Consider the following 19,119-nt stretch of genomic DNA (forward strand, 5'->3'; position numbering starts at 1 on the left):
CGCATATCGGGAGGTACCATTATATTGGGGCTATACCAAATCGTGGACCTATATATGCAATGTTTTGCCACTGAAGCTAGAACCCATTATGACCACCAAATACCAATTTTTAGACAAATCCGTGAAGAAATGTGGCAAAAATCATCAAACTAACGAATATCGGAAGATACCGTTATATGGGGACTATACCGAAACGTGGACAGTCATTTTCAATACCAACCATCCTAGATACAATACAAATTAGTCTGCAAAATTTTGACGCTCTACGTCAAACAATGTGGGCTGTATCGTGATTTTAATAGACAGAAAGACTGACATCGTTAAATCGACTTAGAATTTTATGCTGATTATGAATATATATATTTTATGGGGTCTGCGTCGAATATTTTTGGATGTTACAAACGGAATGACAAAGTTAATATACCCTCCTTTCCAGGGGTGGGTATAAAAATGAGAATATAGTGAGTTAGCGGGTTGAGTTGACGTGGGCCTGCATTGGCAAGTTTTGTCATAGGTCATTAAAATATTTGTATACGAAACAATTCCGGTGAATAATGCCGCTAAAATCATAAAAATATCGAAAATAGGGAAGTACCGTTATATGGGGGCTATACGAAGTCGTAGACCTGCATAGACAATTTTCCGTCACAGATTGTAGTACTCATTTCGTAATTACTCAAATAAGTAATTTGAAATAACTCCGGGGATTTATGTTGCTAAAATTACCAAAATACCGAATATAGGGAGGTACCGATCTATGGGACCTGCAGACCAAACAAACATCCGAAAATGTATATGGGAGCTATATCCAAATCTGAACCGATTACAATATAATTTGGCAATTTAATTTTTTTCCGATTTCAGTTATACATTTCAAATTCGGAGACTTTGTCTATAATCGATCAATAGATATGTGCACTCAAAAATTAGATTTTCTGGAGGTATCTCCAATTTGGATGCTCTGTCTTAAGTTTCCAGTGGAATTTTAAAAATTTATGTAGCCTATGTTATTTTCAGGCGATGCTGTAATATATATGGAAATTTTCAGGAAAATCTGTTTAGCAGTTTTTAGACTATAAATTACAAACAAACAATTGAACGTAAAAACATTTTCCTCTTTTATAGTTATAGATGGTAGATATGTGATAATAAATGTGATTTAAAAATGAGGATTGGCCCCTCTTTCTGAAACCTAGGTATTCCCTGCCTAACCTCCTGGTAACATTTCGTTTCATTATTTAAAATATTGAGTCCTTAGTGGCAAAGATATGTACGTGAACTATATCCAAATCAGAACCGATCTCGGTAAAATTTGGAAAATATATTTCTTAGCTGTATTTGATATATTTTCCCAAATATCTTTGTTACAAAGTGCATATTACGGCTGCGGAGGACAAAAATAACAATTGGGATGAACAATATATATGGGAGTAATATTTTCATACTATTTGGGCTGATATTACACGATTGGTGCACAATAAAAGGCAAATCGGACGAAGATATATATGAGAGCTTTATCTAAATTTTGACCGATTAATCTAATTTCAATAGGGTTCGTCCTTGGATCAAACAAATGACTTGTGAAAAATTTTATCAGGATAGGGCAATAAAGGTGACCTGTATTTTGTTCACAAAAATATATAGACCGACGGTCGGACATACATAAATTGACTCAAACTGTGATTCTTTGCAGATCATCAAAAGGAACTATGGGTCTATCTCTTTTCCTTTTACAAATATCCCAATTTTTATCGGTCTATTTTACGAGATTTTCTTAGATTTAATCTTTTACTGGCAAGAGGCCATTCCGAATTCCTGAGAATTGTCAAAATCAGTCTAGCGGTTCTTGACTAATATCCCTTTCTATGTGATTGTATATATTTTGCTATACATGCGATATCTTAGATATCGGCATCAATGTAATTGTCAGATGTGACCTTTCATGAATTTGTGATTTCGCTGGAATTAAATTTATTGGCGGTTTAGGGAACATTTTCGTTTTTTACGTAAGAGTTATTGTTTATTTTACCCGCCAAATATGACAAAACAAAATGGTAGGCCCAGCCCCAATCTAGCCCCATGCCAAATTCTTCGTCGATTAGTCTATAATTGCGATCTGTAGAGCAACTAAAAAATTAAGAAAATTTCCTTTTCAATCCCTAAATATTTTCCGATCATCTCCCAAAACAACAGACTTTTATTCCGACCCCAACTCCACCTCCATTTCGTGAGAGTTGGGTCATAATGCCGACTTGTAGCGTGATTAGAAATTAACATGGACAGACGGACATCGGACGAACATACATGGCTAGATCGACTCAGCTTGGCGAGATAGGAAGATTCATATAGTTTTCTTCGTGCAGGACCCATATTTCGAGATGTAGCATATGAAAAACTTATAATACCCCCAACGCATAGTGTTGTAGGGTATAGGATATTTTTCTGAAAATGTTTGTTGTCAAATGCCAATGTTTTAATATATTTTTTCTACGGAACGTAGATTTCTAGAAAATATAATATTTGCAATGATTTGAAACATACTCAAAGAATTTAACTGATTCATTCATGTTACCTACTCAATAGCTATTACGCACAATGGCCAAAATTGTTGACTCAACACACAATTGAAGATTTTAATGGAAAATTTAGTTCTCGCACAGTTTTTATTGTTTCGTTTGCTTTTCCCACTTTACTCTTGCCCTCGTTCCAAAAATAAACATTTCCACGAATTGTGTTATGCAAGAAAACGAGTTCTAACAAGACAACAGCCAAAGTCAAATCAAGTGAAAATTCTAAGTAAAATGTACAAAAGTGTTGTGAAATCTCAGTCATTTTATTGAAGAGTTTGATTATTTTTTTTCGCGCAATACTGAGTAGACAAAAACGCACAATGGCCACCAAAATCTTCGGATGGCAATCTGTTAGATTATTGTGACTGGAGTACAGGGTGAGATAAATAAAAATGCAATAAAGTCAAAAGCCACAATTTCTACATTTTTTTAAAAATTTTATTGAATGAATGAAAACAATTGTCGGAAATAGCATCAAATTTTAGAAAAAAGTTTAGATTTGTTCGAATTGGTCACCTCTGGCACGAATTATGAATTTCAAACGGCCAATGAAACCGTCACACGCTGCTCGAATGTTGCTCTGCTGTATTTTGGCCCACTTCCGGCGAAGCGCTTCCTTGAGGTGATCGACATTTTGGTATTTTTTTGGTGCCAACCTTGCTTTCCAAAATACAGACTGAGATGAAAAAACTGCAACCAACTTCAGACTGCTGTCATTTCTAAAACACTCGTCCGAAGCTGTTAAAATTATTCCAGTGACAGTTCATTATTAAAGTTTAAAGTTAAAAGCGTTCTAAAGCATTTGGTGAGAATTTCCCAGAAAAAAGGTTATACGTGATGAATTTTTTTATTTTTTGCCACATTTTTCGTGATGGAATTTTTATTATTTTTGCCACATTTTCCACATATTTGTATAAAAATTGGTATTTGGAATTGATAATGGGTTCTTGAATGTCTAGGTCCACGCTTTCCTATAGTTTGTTAGTAAGTAAATAAAGGCCAAAAGGGCAGGGCGGGGCCTACTTTATGATACCCTACACCGCTATGCATATTTAGTAGAGCTATCCATAACAAATAAACGTTTTATGGGAAATTTATGAGAATTAAATCATACCAACTATGACAATTTCTGAAAAGGTATTATAGCTTTAAAGCAGCTATGATTTAAAGCATAAGGCAAACAATATATAGGATGTATATACCCTGCTCTTAATTTTTACTAAATTGGACGAAGCATTTTGGTCTGAACCGATATTCGTCAAAATCCATCCTACATGGACTGATATTACGCTTTTCAGGCACAATAAACCTGAAAGCAGATTAAGATATGTATGGGAACTATATCCAAATCTGAACCGATCTCTATAGAAAAGAAATATTTCTATGATGTATTTGATAGCAGGGATCAAATATCGTTGTTGTGGAGAGCATTTTACGGGTGTGAGGGACTAAAATACAAAATCAGAAGAAACATAATTATGAGACCTATAGCTATATCCCAATCGATTTTCCGCAAATTCAATATATTTTTTTTTACCCTCCACCATACATAGTTTGGAGGGTATATTAAGTTCGTCATTCAATTTGTAACTCATCGAAATAATAATTTTAAATCCAACCAAGTATATATATTCTTGAGCAGCGTAAAATTCTATGACGATCTAGCCCCGTCAGTCCGTCTTTCCGTCTGTTGTAATCATTTTATGTTGTTTGCTTGTTTTTCATTCTTGATCATCATTAAACTTCACATATCATTCTAAATTTTCAGTTGCACAAGTTCGATAATGTTTTTTTCATATTCAATTCATTTTGATATTCATTTTAATATTGAAACTGAACCCTGCCTTGAGGCCCTTACCAACGGCGAAACTTGTGGTGTGTCGTCTAGTGGTGAGTGTGTTATGGTGTATACCTGGCTTTCAGATAGTTTTGCCATGTTAAGACAAATATCATATGTTTATGATTTTAAGAAACACAAGTAAAAAAGCAGTAAGTTCGGCCGAGCCGAACTTTGAATACCCTCCACAATTTTGAACGAATTAGAAAATTTTCAAAAAAATAAAATCCATTGAAAATTCTGGTAAAATCTTTAAAATACCTAATATCGGAAGGTGCCGATATATGGGGGAATATACGTTATTGTGGACCTATATAGACAGATCTATGTCTGGGGGTAAAGTACTCACATGGAACTCCTTGTGTGGATTTTCAGATAATTCCATTGGGAAATGTGGCTAAAATCATAAAAATCAGGAATAACGGAGGTACCGTTATATGGGGGCTAAACGATATCGTTAACCTATATAGAGAACTCTATGTCAGGGGGTAAAGTGCTCACAAAGAACCACTTGTGTGGAATTTCAGACAATTCCATTGAAAAATGTGGCCGAAATCATCAAAATACCGAATATGGGGGGTACCGTTGTATGGGGCTATTCGATATCGTCGACCTATCCAGATAATTCTCTTTCGATGTATAAAGTACCCACAAGGAACTCCTTGTGTAGATTTTCAGAAAATTCCGTTGAAAAATGTGGGTAAAATCATGAAAATACCGAATATCGGGGGGTACCGTTATATGGGGGCTATACGATATCGTCGACCTCCTTGTGTGGATTTTCAAACAATTCCGTTGAAAAATGTGGGTAAAATCATCAGAATACCGAATATTGGGGGTTACCGTTATATGGGGGCTATAAGATATCGTGGACCGATATAGCCCATCTTTGAACTTGACCTGCCTGCAGACAAAAGAGGAATCTGTGCAAAATATTAGCTTCCTATCTTAATTCGGTTAGACTGTAGCGGGATTACAACAGACGGACAGACGGACGGACTGGGCTAAATCGTCTTAGAGTTTTACGCTGATCAAGAATATATATACTTTGTTGGGTCTAAAATGATTATTTCGATGAGTTACAAACGGAATAACGAACTTAATATATCCTCCATACTATGTATGGTGGAGGGTATAAAAATTCTGTGGTACTTGTATCGATGAATTCAAAATGACCAAATTGTGTGGCTGACGCGGACCTCAGTGTTTGAAATTGAAAAGTTTACTTCTGCATTACATCTTCCAACAAGCACACACACATACATCCACTTCAACTTCAATGGTCTTTGACTTTCTATTGAAATGACGAAATATTTCAAAATTAGGGTTAGTATATGTATATTTTCGATGTTCGTAAGTCATTGCCATTTGGATTGCGTGATGAAGGGACATTCATTTTATTAATAGCTCTTAAATTTCAATGGCGCCAAAGGCATTGCCACTTTACTTAGCCAAGCTTTTGGTCATTTTATTTATGTTTTCCGTTCAGTGTTTTATTTCTGCCGAAACATTTAGGTTTTAGTATCTGTAAATTACACATAAATATTATCGTTGTTGGGACCAATGTCCAGGAGTTCATTTTGCTTTTATAAATTCACAAAAAAAAACTTTTTTTTTTCTTTAATTTGTGAAATTGGTGAAGGTACTCTCGGAAACTGTTTTTGAGTTAATTAAATTAATACCCGCAAATTTAACGGTTTTTGACAAAGCAAAATGAATTTATTAAGAATCAATTATCGTGTTATGAATACAATTCAGAATTATATTTAACCTAATTTTTAATGTCTTCGTAAAATGTAGATAAAAATAATTTCGTTAATATACCTAGAGCAAAATATTTAAATTGCCTAAAATACTAAGACAATATTAAAAACATCTCCAAAAATAAGACTATCAAAATTCATTAAAATTCAAAATATAAATACTACTAAAAAAAAGCCACTAAGATAATTTGTTTTCTCAGGGATTCCAAATAAATCCGTTGGAAAATATGACCACATCATCAATATTCCGAACATTGGGAGGTGTGGGTATATAGGAAATCGTGGTCCCATATTGATTTTTTAGGCATCTATTAAAAGTTTTAAATAAAAAAATTTAAACGACTTTGTTTAAAAATACCGAATACTTTGAGGTGCTGTTATATAGGTCTCTTTCTCTCTCAGAGTTTGGTATACACTGAGAATTTAAAGTACCAAATCTCCAAGAATTGCCACGGACGGGCACGATCAAATCGTTAAAAAATTGTACGCTGAACAATATTACATTGTTGGATCTTAAACAATTATTTCAATGTGTTACAAACGGAATAAGAAACTTAATATAACCTACATAATATGTATAGTGGAGGGTATAAACTACGGGGTACACCATGTGAGTCCCATTTTAAACTGCAAATGCTAGTGAAATCGGTTAAAGACTACACTTAATATCTTCAAAATATCACACAATAAATTTCCTGCTACAAACGTTGCATGTTTCAAAAATCATAAAATCTGAATAACTGGAGGGCTATAGAAAATCGAGCCTGTATATAGACATACAAGGTGAGATGAAAAAACTGCAGGGGCCGAAAAATGGCTTGTGAGCTGAAATGAGCTCGAGGTAAGGCCTTTGAAATTCCAAAAAGTGCAAGAACTTACACCGCAACAGAAAGAAAATAGACTCAACAGACCTAAAGATTTGCTTAGCTTGGCCGAGTGTGCTGAACTGCCGAATTTGGTTTTCTCCGATGGGAAAACATTCGTTGCTCAGCAGTTTTTTTACAAACAACATTATCGTTTTTACTTGCCAAAGAGGTCAGCTGAAAATGTGCACCTTCGGTTGACCACCAGAACTCAAACGCCGACCATGGTGATAGTGTGGGCCACCATAACAGCCGATGGTCGCTATCCGCTCGTATCGGGAAAATATTCTGGAGGGTGTATTAAAGCCTTGGGCACGCAAACATTTTGGCCACAGACCTTGTGCATTCCAATAGGACTCAGCACCATCGCACTCGGCACGCGCCACCCAAGATTGGTTACAAAATGAGGTTCCTCGCTTCATTTCCAGCGTACAATGGCCACCAAAATCTCCGGATACTAATCAGTTGGACTATTGTGTCTGGAGTATTTTGGAAAGCAAGGTTGGCACTAAAAATAACAAGTGTCGATCACTTCAAGCAAGCGCTTCGCCGGGAATGGGCCAAAATACCGCAGAGCAACATTCGGGCTGCGTGGGACGGTTTCATTGGCCGTTTAAAGACCATAATTCGTGCCAAAGGTGACCAATTCGAACAAATCTAAACTTATTCTAAAATTTAATGCTATTTCCGACATTGTTTGGTTTCATTCAATAAAATGTTAAATAAAAATCTAATAATTATGGTGTTTGTCTTTGGTATAGTTTATTTATCTCACCTTGTAGTGTTGTAAGGTGAAAAAAATATTAAAATGAAAAAATCGCATCCAATAAAATATATGGCAAAAAATATATTCACTTATTTATTTTAATATTTTCTCCCGATTTTCTTAGATTTTATCCTTTCCTGGCAAGAGGCCATTCCAAATTTGTGAGAAATGTCAAAATCTGTTCAGCCGTTCTTCAGTTATAAACGGTCTCACTAACACACCCTTCATCGATATATTAGATTGTATATATGAGATGTCTTGGATGTGAGCATAAATGTAACATCTGAAGTGAGATTTTCGTGCATTTATGGTTACGCCGGGATAACAAATATTCGCGGATTTGTGGAAATTTTCGTATTTTTTAACATAAAAATTAAGATTTATTTTACCCGCTAAATATTGTCCGATGACCATCCAATTTGGTAGGCTTCTGCCCAGCCCTAAACTCTAACTCCAAGCAAAATTCCGGTGATTGGTCCATAATTGTTGCCTGTAGACCAACAGCATAATCAAGAATTTTTCCTGTTTAATAATAGGTTTCTATTCTGATCCTAACCCCACCTTCATTTTCAATTTTGTGAGGATCGGGCCATAACTACGACCTATAATTTGATTACAAATTAACATGGACAGACGGACGGACAGACATACATATCTTGATCGACTCAGCTCGACGAGATAGGAAGATCCATATGTAGTTTCCTATGTTTGGGACCAATATTTCGAGGTGTTACATACATACACATAGTGATGTAGGCTATAAAAAGTATATAAATATGCGAAAATCAAATGTCTATAACTTATTAAGCTCTCAGTCTTACTGATACATAGCATATAAAGCGTGATTTTTTGAGGTTAGGATTTTCATGCATTAGTATTTGACAGATCACGTGGGATTTCAGACATGGTGTCAAAGAGAAAGATGCTCAGTATGCTTTGACATTTCATCATGAATAGACTTACTAACGAGCAACGCTTGCAAATCATTGAATTTTATTACCAAAATGTTGGCAGAAAATCCGCTTTTTCATCGACAAATTTTGTTCAGCGATGAGGCTCATTTCTGGTTGAATGGCTACGTAAATAAGCAAAATTGCCGCATTTGGAGTGAAGAGCAACCAGAAGCCGTTCAAGAACTGCCCATGCATCCCGAAAAATGCACTGTTTGGTGTGGTTTGTACGCTGGTGGAATCATTGGACCGTATTTATTCAAAGATGCTGTTGGACGCAACGTTACGGTGAATGGCGATCGCTATCGTTCGATGCTAACAAACTTTTTGTTGCCAAAAATGGAAGAACTGAACTTGGTTGACATGTGGTTTCAACAAGATGGCGCTACATGCCACACAGCTCGCGATTCTATGGCCATTTTGAGGGAAAACTTCGGAGAACAATTCATCTCAAGAAATGGACCGGTAAGTTGGCCACCAAGATCATGCGATTTGACGCCTTTAGACTATTTTTTGTGGGGCTACGTCAAGTCTAAAGTCTACAGAAATAAGCCAGCAACTATTCCAGCTTTGGAAGACAACATTTCCGAAGAAATTCGGGCTATTCCGGCCGAAAAGCTCGAAAAAGTTGCCCAAAATTGGACTTTCCGAATGGACCACCTAAGACGCAGCCGCGGTCAACATTTAAATGAAATTATCTTCAAAAAGTAAATGTCATGGACCAATCTAACGTTTCAAATAAAGAACCGATGATATTTTGCAAATTTTATGCGTTTTTTAAAAAAAAAAAGTTATCAAGCTCTTAAAAAATCACTCTTTATAAGACACACCGAAAGAGAAGAGACTACCAAATATAATACAAACTCGACACTTCGTAATTTTTATATAACACTTAAGTCAGATTCGAAAACGGATAATATTGTTCCATTGCTTCTTGTTAAAGCATTAACATTTTGAATTAAAATTAATGCTCTCATAAAATGTGAAATCATTGTCCAATTGCCACCAATCTTAGCACATCTAATTATCGTGAATGTTCTGCAGTTCTCTTTATGTGTGAACTTTAAATAATATTTCTCCTAAAATTAATTATAGTGCAAAAATATAATACACAAAAGAAATGGTTAAATGCTGAAAGTATAAACAATATATCGGAACACCAACTGAAAATTTTAAAATTCGTTTTTAGTAAATTTTATATTGAAAACTTTTCTTCTTTGTTAAAATTGAGATCTTTCAACATTGATTTGAATTTCCCAAACGGGTATTTAAATTTTTAGGTTAACAATACGTTTGTATTCCATCGAAATACACTTATTTAATTTTCTTGTGAATAAAATCATAGGAATACTTAATTGTTATGAGTAAAAGCCTAATAGAATTAAGCCGAATTACAAAAGTTTATAATATTTTCATTAATTGTTTAAAGTGAAAATATTTAATTTCTCAAAATGTTTATAGCAGCGTAATGCCAACAATAACAAAAAAAACACTTCTTGGCAAGCAAATCATTTGTTATATTCCACAAAAAGAGCTTACTTTCATTTAAACTACGCGCTGCTGTCTGTGTATATGTGTGCCAAATGCTGGCAAAAACTACAAACTCATTGTCGCAATAGCAATGGCAGTATTATCAACAAGTGTCCTCGCATTGCGCTTCGCAAAGACCAACAAGCAACCAGCCAGCCAGCCAACTAACCGAGCAACCAACAAACCAACCAACCAACATTGTATTGTTAAACAAAAAGAAATAATGTTAAATCTTGTCGTCATAAAACAAAGGAATTGTTATGACAGTTGCCAGTGTTATTGTGACAAATATTGTGTACAATTTCTTGTTTGTCGAATGTAAGACTGTATATAAGTGGGAGTATCCTGTAACTGCACTCGAAAAAAAATTATTTTGGAAACGGACACTGGGGGTAAAAAGTTTATTTTGAGATTAAGGAATTTGATTAATAAAATAAGTAGCTATAATAAAAAAACGTACTAACTCAACTCCGAATCCTAGTGAAAATTGCACCGTCCTGTTGAAGCCAAATGTAACCAAGATCCTTTCCTTCAATTTTTGTGAACAAAAATGCATATAAGACGACCCGAAAATGTAACGTCAAGCCTTACTCAATTATGCCCTAGACCAAAATTCGCTTGCGGGGTGTCTGTGCACCGAATGCGAAAGTTTTGCTTGTTTACATACCAGCCCAGATCAAAATGAGATTCGTCTGAAACGAAGATTTTTTAAGTCGACCGCAGACCCATTTGTGGGAGCGAAAACGCTTTGGAACGAGGCTGTTTTGATGTTGATGGGACTTCACGCTTACCTTTTGCAGCAATATTCTAGGGTGTACGCACTGCTACATTTTTTTTATACCCTACAACACTATGTGTTGATTGGGCCAAAAATTAGGTAACACCTCGAAATATTGGTTTCCCACATATGATAGTATATATGGATCTTCCTATCTCGCCGAACTGAGTCAATCTAGCTATGTATGTCTGTCCGTCCGTCTGTTGTAATCACGCTAGAGTCAAAAAGAATAATGATAGGAAGCTATAATTTTGCACAGATCAGTTTTTTGTCTGCAGGCAGGTCATGTTCGAATATCGGTCCACGTCTTCGTATAGCCACCGTATAACAGTACCTCCCAATATTCGGAATTTTGATTAAGCGACATTATTCACCGGTGTTGTTACAAGTGGGTACTACAGTCTATGACGAAAAATTGTCTAGGCAGGTCCAGGTCTTCGTATGAGCCCCATTTATCATATATTCGGTATTTTGATGATTTTAGGTAAAATATTCACAGAAATTGTTTGAAATTTCGTATTTGAAGCTCCTGGTAGGTACTACAGCCTGTGATAGAAAATTGTCTGTGCAGGTTCAGATCTTCGTATAATCCCGATATAACCATACTTCCCTATATTCGGTATTTTAGTGATTTTAGCTACATAATTCACCGGATTTTCTTATACCCACCATCATACATAGTATGGAGGGTATATTAAGTTCGCCAGTCTGTTTGTAACTCACCGAAATAATAATTTTAGTCCCAACAAAGTGTATATATTCTTGATCAGATCAGTAAAATTCTAAGACGATTTAACTCTGAACGAATTAGGATAGGAAGCTAAAAAATTTAATAAATTTGTCTTTTGTCTGCAGTCAGGTCAAATTCGAAGATGACCTATATCGGTCCACGATATCCTATGGCCCCCATATAACATTACCCCCGGATATTCGGTATTTTAATGATTTTAGCCACATTTTTCAATGGAGTTGCCTGAAAATCCACAAAAGTAGTTTCTTGTGAGTACTTTACCCCTTGAAATAGAATTGTCTGTATAGGTCCACGATATCGTGTATCCCCTGTCCCCCTCGATATTCGGCATTTTCATGTTTTTTTGCGACATTAATCCCCGGAATTGTTTAAATTTTTGTATATTAGGTATGGGACCGTTACTCCATCCTATGCCACAAATTACTTGTGTAGGACCTCGTCCGCGTATAGCCCCAATATAAAGGTTTTCATTAAAGCGGTATTTTTCGACGGATTTTTGTGAAATCTTTTAAGTTTCTTCCAAATGGAAGTAAGTATAAAAAGTTCGGTCCGGCCGAACTCAGCTGCTTTTTTATTTGCTTAGGTTTCGTATTTGTATCGCTTACGACAAAAGTTGCCTATGCAGGTCCACATCTTCGGATAGATCCAATATAACGGCCGTATTCGGTATTTTTAAGATTTTAACAGAATTTTTCGACAGAGACTCATATTAAAATTTGAATGATTCTAACTATGACACTTTTCCCAATAAATGAAATAAATCTAAAAATGTCTACAAGTCTGAAAGAAGAGGGGGGTTGCGATCTACTTTATTGCCTTGCTTCACTTTGTGATGTTAACTTTCATAACACCGATACACGTGTCTCTTGTTTTAGTTCTACTTTTATTTTCTTTGAAAATGTTGGCCTTTTGTGAGGAGGTACCAGAAGGAATGAACCGATATATCCCATCGTCATACCAGATCTGATGCTAATAAAAATATCGAGAAGTCCGAAATTCGAAAAATATCGAGAAGTCCGAAATTCGAAGACAATCGGACTCTTATTTGACATTATATAAGAGTTTTAATTATTTAAATTGTTGGCCCTTTGTGTGAGAGGTACTTGATGGAGTGGCCGATATATCCCATTTTCGAACCTCCATTTTCGATTTGCAACGTTTGCACAAAATTACGCTATAATTTCTTGTTTTACAAGTTAAATTACTTTTTGTGAAAATGTTGACCTTATGTGGTACATATACCAAAAGGAATGGACCGATATTACCCAAAATATTACGATGCACCAAGTTTGGATCAAATCGGAAACTTCCTTCGAGAGTTATCGTGCGCACCAGCCAGACATACAGACGAACGGATGGACCTCCCTAGATCGACTCCAAATGTACTGAAACGGATTTGGTCTCAATATTTACGACAATCCGTCTTATAGATATTCAAAAAAATTTCACACGAAAGTTGTGATCCATTTTACAGCTAAATCCAATGGTCATCCAAAATGCTAGACTACTTCCCTTAACTACGTCCTTAACTCTCTTTTTATGCAATATTCCGTATCGATTGGATTTCAATTATCACCTCTAGAGCGACTGCAAAATCAGTCAGATGACCCTAACCCTATCCCCATGCAAAATTCCGCGTCGATTGGTTCATAATTGTGGCTAGTAGAGCAACAGCAAAATCAAAAAAAAAAAAAAAACCAGTAAAGAAAGTCTTAAAGTCGGGCGGGGCCGACTTTATGATACCCTACACCACTTTGCTAATTAAGTAGAGCTCCACATAACAATTAAAAGTTTTTATGGGAGAATTCAATCATACACGCTATGATTATAATTATAATTTAAAGTTCAAAGGACTAAATATGCCGAAGCATTTGTATCTTTTAAATTCGGAATTGTATTGCCCATTTGGTGCCCAATTAATTTGAAATCGGATAAAGATATATATGGGAGCTATATTCAAATCTGAACCGATCTCGATAAAATTTGGCAAAGATATTTCTGAGCTGTATTTGATATATTTCCCTGAATATCGTTGTTACGGAGTGCATATTACGGTTGTGGGTAACAAATATAACAAATCGGATGAATAATATATATGGAAGCTATAGCTATATCTGGACCGATCTTCACCAAATTTGACATACTAGCTTCTAGACTCAATTTGGTCGTAAGTTCCAAATTCCATGCCATTTTGACAAATATTAGACGTTTGGTGCACAATAAAAGGTAAATCGGACGAAGTTATATATGGGAGCTATATCCAAATCTGAACCGATCTCGATAAAATTTAGCAAATGTATTTCTGAGCTGTATTTGATATATTTCCCCAAATATTGTTGTTGCATTGTGCATATTACGGCGGCGGTGGACAAAAATAACAAATCGGATGAACAATATATATGGGAGCTATAGCTATATCTAAACCGATTTCGATCAAATTTGGCATACTTATTTTCAGGCCTAATTTGGTTGTATGTGCAAAATTCCATACAATTCGGGCTGATATTACACGTTTGGTGCACAATAAAAAGCAAATCGGACGAAGATATATATGGGAGCTATATCTAAATTTTGACCGATTATCTCCAATTTCAATAGGGTTCGTCCTTGGGCCAAACAAAAGATCCTTGCAAAATTTCATCTGGATCGGGCAATAAATGCGACCTGTACTTTGTTTACAAAAATACATGGACAGACGGACGGACGGACATGCATAAATCGACTCAGAATGTGATTCTATGCAGATCATCAAAAGGAACTATGGGTCTATCTCGTTTCCTTCTGCCTGTTACAAACAAATGCACAAAGACATAATACCCTGACCACCTTGTGGTGTAGGGTATAAAAAATGTTTTTTGTCCATATCAACCCCTTAATATTTTGCGATCATCTCCAAAAACAAAACGCTTTTATTCTGACCCAAACCCCACCTTCGTTTTTAATTTCGTGAGGATAGGGCAATAATTGCGATCAGTAGCGTGATTACAAATTGACATAGACAGACGGACGGGACATTTCATATGAAAATTTTGAATTCCAATTAATATGTTTTGAATTTGAAGTGAATTTAAAAAAGAGTTTCGAAATTTAAATTGACATTTTTGAAGTATCAAAAATATCAAAAAAACTGTGAGAATTCAAATCGATAAGATCGCAATTTGAAATAAAATTTCTGAATTTTTGGACGAATGTATGAAATTCAAAAAGAGAAAAAAAAATTAAACAAATAAAAAAGCTGTAAGCTCGGCCGGGCCGAGCTTTGAATACCCTCCACCATTTGGTACAAATTTAACAATTTTCAAAAAAATAAACTCCGTGAAAAATTCTGTTAAAATCTTAAAAATACCGAATGTAACCTTATATTAAGGTCTATACCCTGCATAAGCAACTTTTGTCACAAGCTATTACAATATTCAAATGCGAAACTTGAAAAAAATCTGTTTATAATGTAGCTAAAATCATCAAAATACCGATTATAGGAAGGTATCATGGTGGTTACAAAACGTGGACGTGCACAGACATTTTTTTTGTCATAGGCTGTAGTATCCATTACGAAATTCAAATACCAAATTCAAAATAAAAATACCGAATATCAGGGGATTCGTTATATGAGAGCTATACGAAGACGTAGACCTGCACAGACAATTTTCTGTCATAGGCTGTAGTATCTATTACGAACTTCAATTGCGAAATTTGAAGGAATTCCGGTAAATAATGTCGCTAAAATCATCAAAATACCTAATATCGGGGGGTAGCGTTTTATGGGGGCAATACGAAGACGTGGCCCATTTTCAATACCAAAAGTCCTGAATACATAATACACATTTGAGTAAAATTTTATCAACCTACTTCATTTCGTTCGGAAGCTATAGTGATTTCAACAGACGCACAGACGGACGCACACTGATAAATCGATAAAGAATTTTATCCTGATCAAGAATAGCATGTACTTTGTGGGGTTTAAAATGTATATTTCGAGGTGTTACAAACAGAATGACAAACTTAATATACCCTCCATACTATGGTGGAGGGTATAAAAAATATAAATTTCTATTAATATATTATGAATTTCAAATGGAAATTTCTGAATTTTTGTAAAATGGATAAATATTTATCCAAGGCATTTTTGAAAGTGTAAGTTCACCCCATATACTTACTTGACAATAATTTACAAGAACCATGTCAAATGAACAATGGCAACACAAAATGTCATCCTTGCTTTTCTGAATTCATAGCTGTTGACGTTTTTGTCATTGGTCTCTGCTGAACTTTTGTTTCTCACATTTTTGTGTCTCTTTAGTTTTTTTTCACAAGTTCTACAGTACAAGCATATAATTCACACAAAAAAAAGAAAATATAAAACAGTAAAGGCTAAATTATAATGCAATGTAAAATGCAAAGATCATTCTTAGTCTTAACAAAAAAAGCAAAAGGAACAATGAAATCCTTAGAAGGACATATAAAGACAATGCTTAATTATAAACATTATGTTGAAACATTCAGATTTTCGTCTTTACGAAATATAAAGGAAGGAAGACAGACAAATGAACAGACAACCGCTGAGAAAAGTGTTTTCAACACTTGTTATATTCATTCATAATGGAACTCTTATGACAATGCAATTATTTACTAAATAAAAGGACACCAAATGTTTGCATATTGTTGCTTTAAATTTAATTAAAGTTAAATGTTTGCAAGAAATATTTTTAAGTTTCTGTGATTTTGACACCATGCCCATAATTAAAACCAGCAAGGATGGTCAAAAGACAGGCGAGGCCGATTATAGGATAGCCTACACCACTATGCACATATAGTAGAACTACACATAAAAAATAAACGTTTTTATAGGGCATTTTTTTTTTTGAGAATTAAAACTTACCAACTGTGATCGTTTTAACACCCACCACCATTATAAAGAGGATATATTAGCTATGTCATTCCGTTTATAACTCCTCGAAATATTGTGAATAGTCCCTACAAAGTATATATATTCTGCATCAGCGTAAAATTCTAAGACGATCTAGCGATGCCCATCTGTCTGTCGGTCTATCTGTCTGTCCGTTTGTTGTAATCACGCTATCTCTCGAACGAATTGAGATAAAAGAATTAAAAAAAAAATTGCATACATGCATAGTTTACCAGTAGGCAGGTTAAGTTCGTAAATGGGCCATGTCGGTCCACGTTTTCGTATAGCCCCCATATGGCGGTACCTCCCGATATTCGGTATTTTCATGATTTCAGGGACATTATTTACCGGAATTATTTCAAATTTCGTATTGATAGATGTTAATGGATACTACTACCTATGGCAAAAAATTTGGTATGCAGGTCCACGTCTTCGTATAGGCCCCTTATAACGGTACCTCCCTATATTTGGTATTTTCATGATTTCATCTTCAGTTTTTACCGAAATTATTTCAAATTTCGTATTTGAAGTTCGTAATGGGTATTACAGCCTATAACAAACATTTTTGTATGCAGGTCCACGTATTCGTATAGCCTCCATATTATCGTACCTCTTGATAGTCGGTATTTCGATGATTTCAGCAACACTATTCACCGGAATTGTAACAAAGTTCATATTTAATGTTCGTAATGGGTACTACAGCATATGACAAAACAAAATGTTTTGATGTAAGAATGTAAGCAGGCCCACTTCTTCGTATGGTCCCCATATAACGAGTTTCGATAAAGTGGTAGTTTTCGGATTTTTTTTAAATTTTCAAGTTCCTTCTAAATGGTGGAGGGTATTAAAAGTTCGGTCCGGTCGAACTTAGCTGCTTTTTACTTGTTAATGGCAATTATGGCTCAAAACCAGTTATAATTTAATATATGGTAGGTTTCTATCAATTTCTACTATTTTGACGGATTCATTTGTGTCTGAGACGATATTTAGAAATTTATAAAAAAGAAATTTAACAAATCGGATGAAGAATATATATGGGAGCTATAGCTATATCTGAATCGATTTCCACCAAGCTTGAAACTGTTGTTTCTGGGCTCAATTTGGTTATATGCGCGAAATTGCATTCGATTTGGACTGATATTTCACATTTGGTGCCCAATAAAAGCCAACTGGTGTGAAGGTAAGATGAAAAAGCTGCAACCAATTTCAGACTGCTTTCATTTCTGAGCCACTCGACAGCTGCTAAAATTATTCCAGTGACTGCTCATTAAATTGTTTACAAGCGTACAAAAGCATTTTGGTAAGAATTTTCCAGAAAAAAAGTTATTCGTGATGGAATTCTAGCGTGATAGTGTGATTTCCTTATATTTGGCTGAATAACTCAAGTAGCTATCGTCAGTGCACTCCAGCATTTAAATGTTAATAAAGCTTTTCGTACCATCCTTCGTTACCGTGATACTTGTAGCGTAGCCCGACTTCAAGGAAGTGGAGGGAAAAAACAGCAACATGGTTCGAAAGAAATGGCAGAAATGGTTCGAAAAGTAAGGAAGCGACTTTATCGAAACCCTCGTCGCAGTAGACGAAAAATGAGCTGAACATATCGCAATATCGGGGTAAAGCCATTGAAATTCCAAAAAGTGCAAGAACTTACACCGTAACAGAAAGAAAATACACTCAAAAGAGTTGCTTTGCTTTGCCGAAAGTTGTGAACTGCCGAATTTGGTTTTTTCCGATGAGAAAACATTCGTTGTCCAGCAGTTTGTAAACAAACAAAATGATCGTGTTTACTTGCCAAAGAGGTCAACTGATTTTTCAACGGATTTTTTATTTATTTATGTTATTTATTTATGTTATTTATTTATTTATTTATTTATTATTATTATTATTATTATTATTATTATTATTATTATTATTATTATTATTATTATTATTATTATTATGATTATGATTATTATTATTATTATTATTATTATTATTATTATTATTATTATTATTATTATTATTATTATTATTATTATTATTATTATTATTATTATTATACCCTACAACACTTTGTGTTGGGGGTATTATAAGTTTGATTGGGCCAAAAATTATGTAACACCTCGAAATATTGATTTCCCACATAGGAAAGTATATATGGATCTTCCTGTCTCGGCGAGCTGAGTCGATCTAGCTATGTATGTCCGTCCGTCCGTCTGTCCGTCTGTCCGTCTGTCCGTCTGTCCATGTTAATTTGTAATCACTCTACAGGTCGCAATTATGGCCCGATCTTCACGAAATTTAGAATGGAGGTGGGGATAAGGTCAGAATAGAACCCTATTTCTTTTGGAGATGATCACACAGTATTAAGGGGTCGAAATGGACCAAAAACTGAAAAATTTCATGATTTTGCAGTTGCCCTACAG

This window comes from Musca domestica, unplaced genomic scaffold (assembly GCF_030504385.1).
Source record: "Musca domestica strain aabys unplaced genomic scaffold, Musca_domestica.polishedcontigs.V.1.1 9, whole genome shotgun sequence".
Lineage (NCBI taxonomy): Eukaryota > Metazoa > Arthropoda > Insecta > Diptera > Muscidae > Musca > Musca domestica.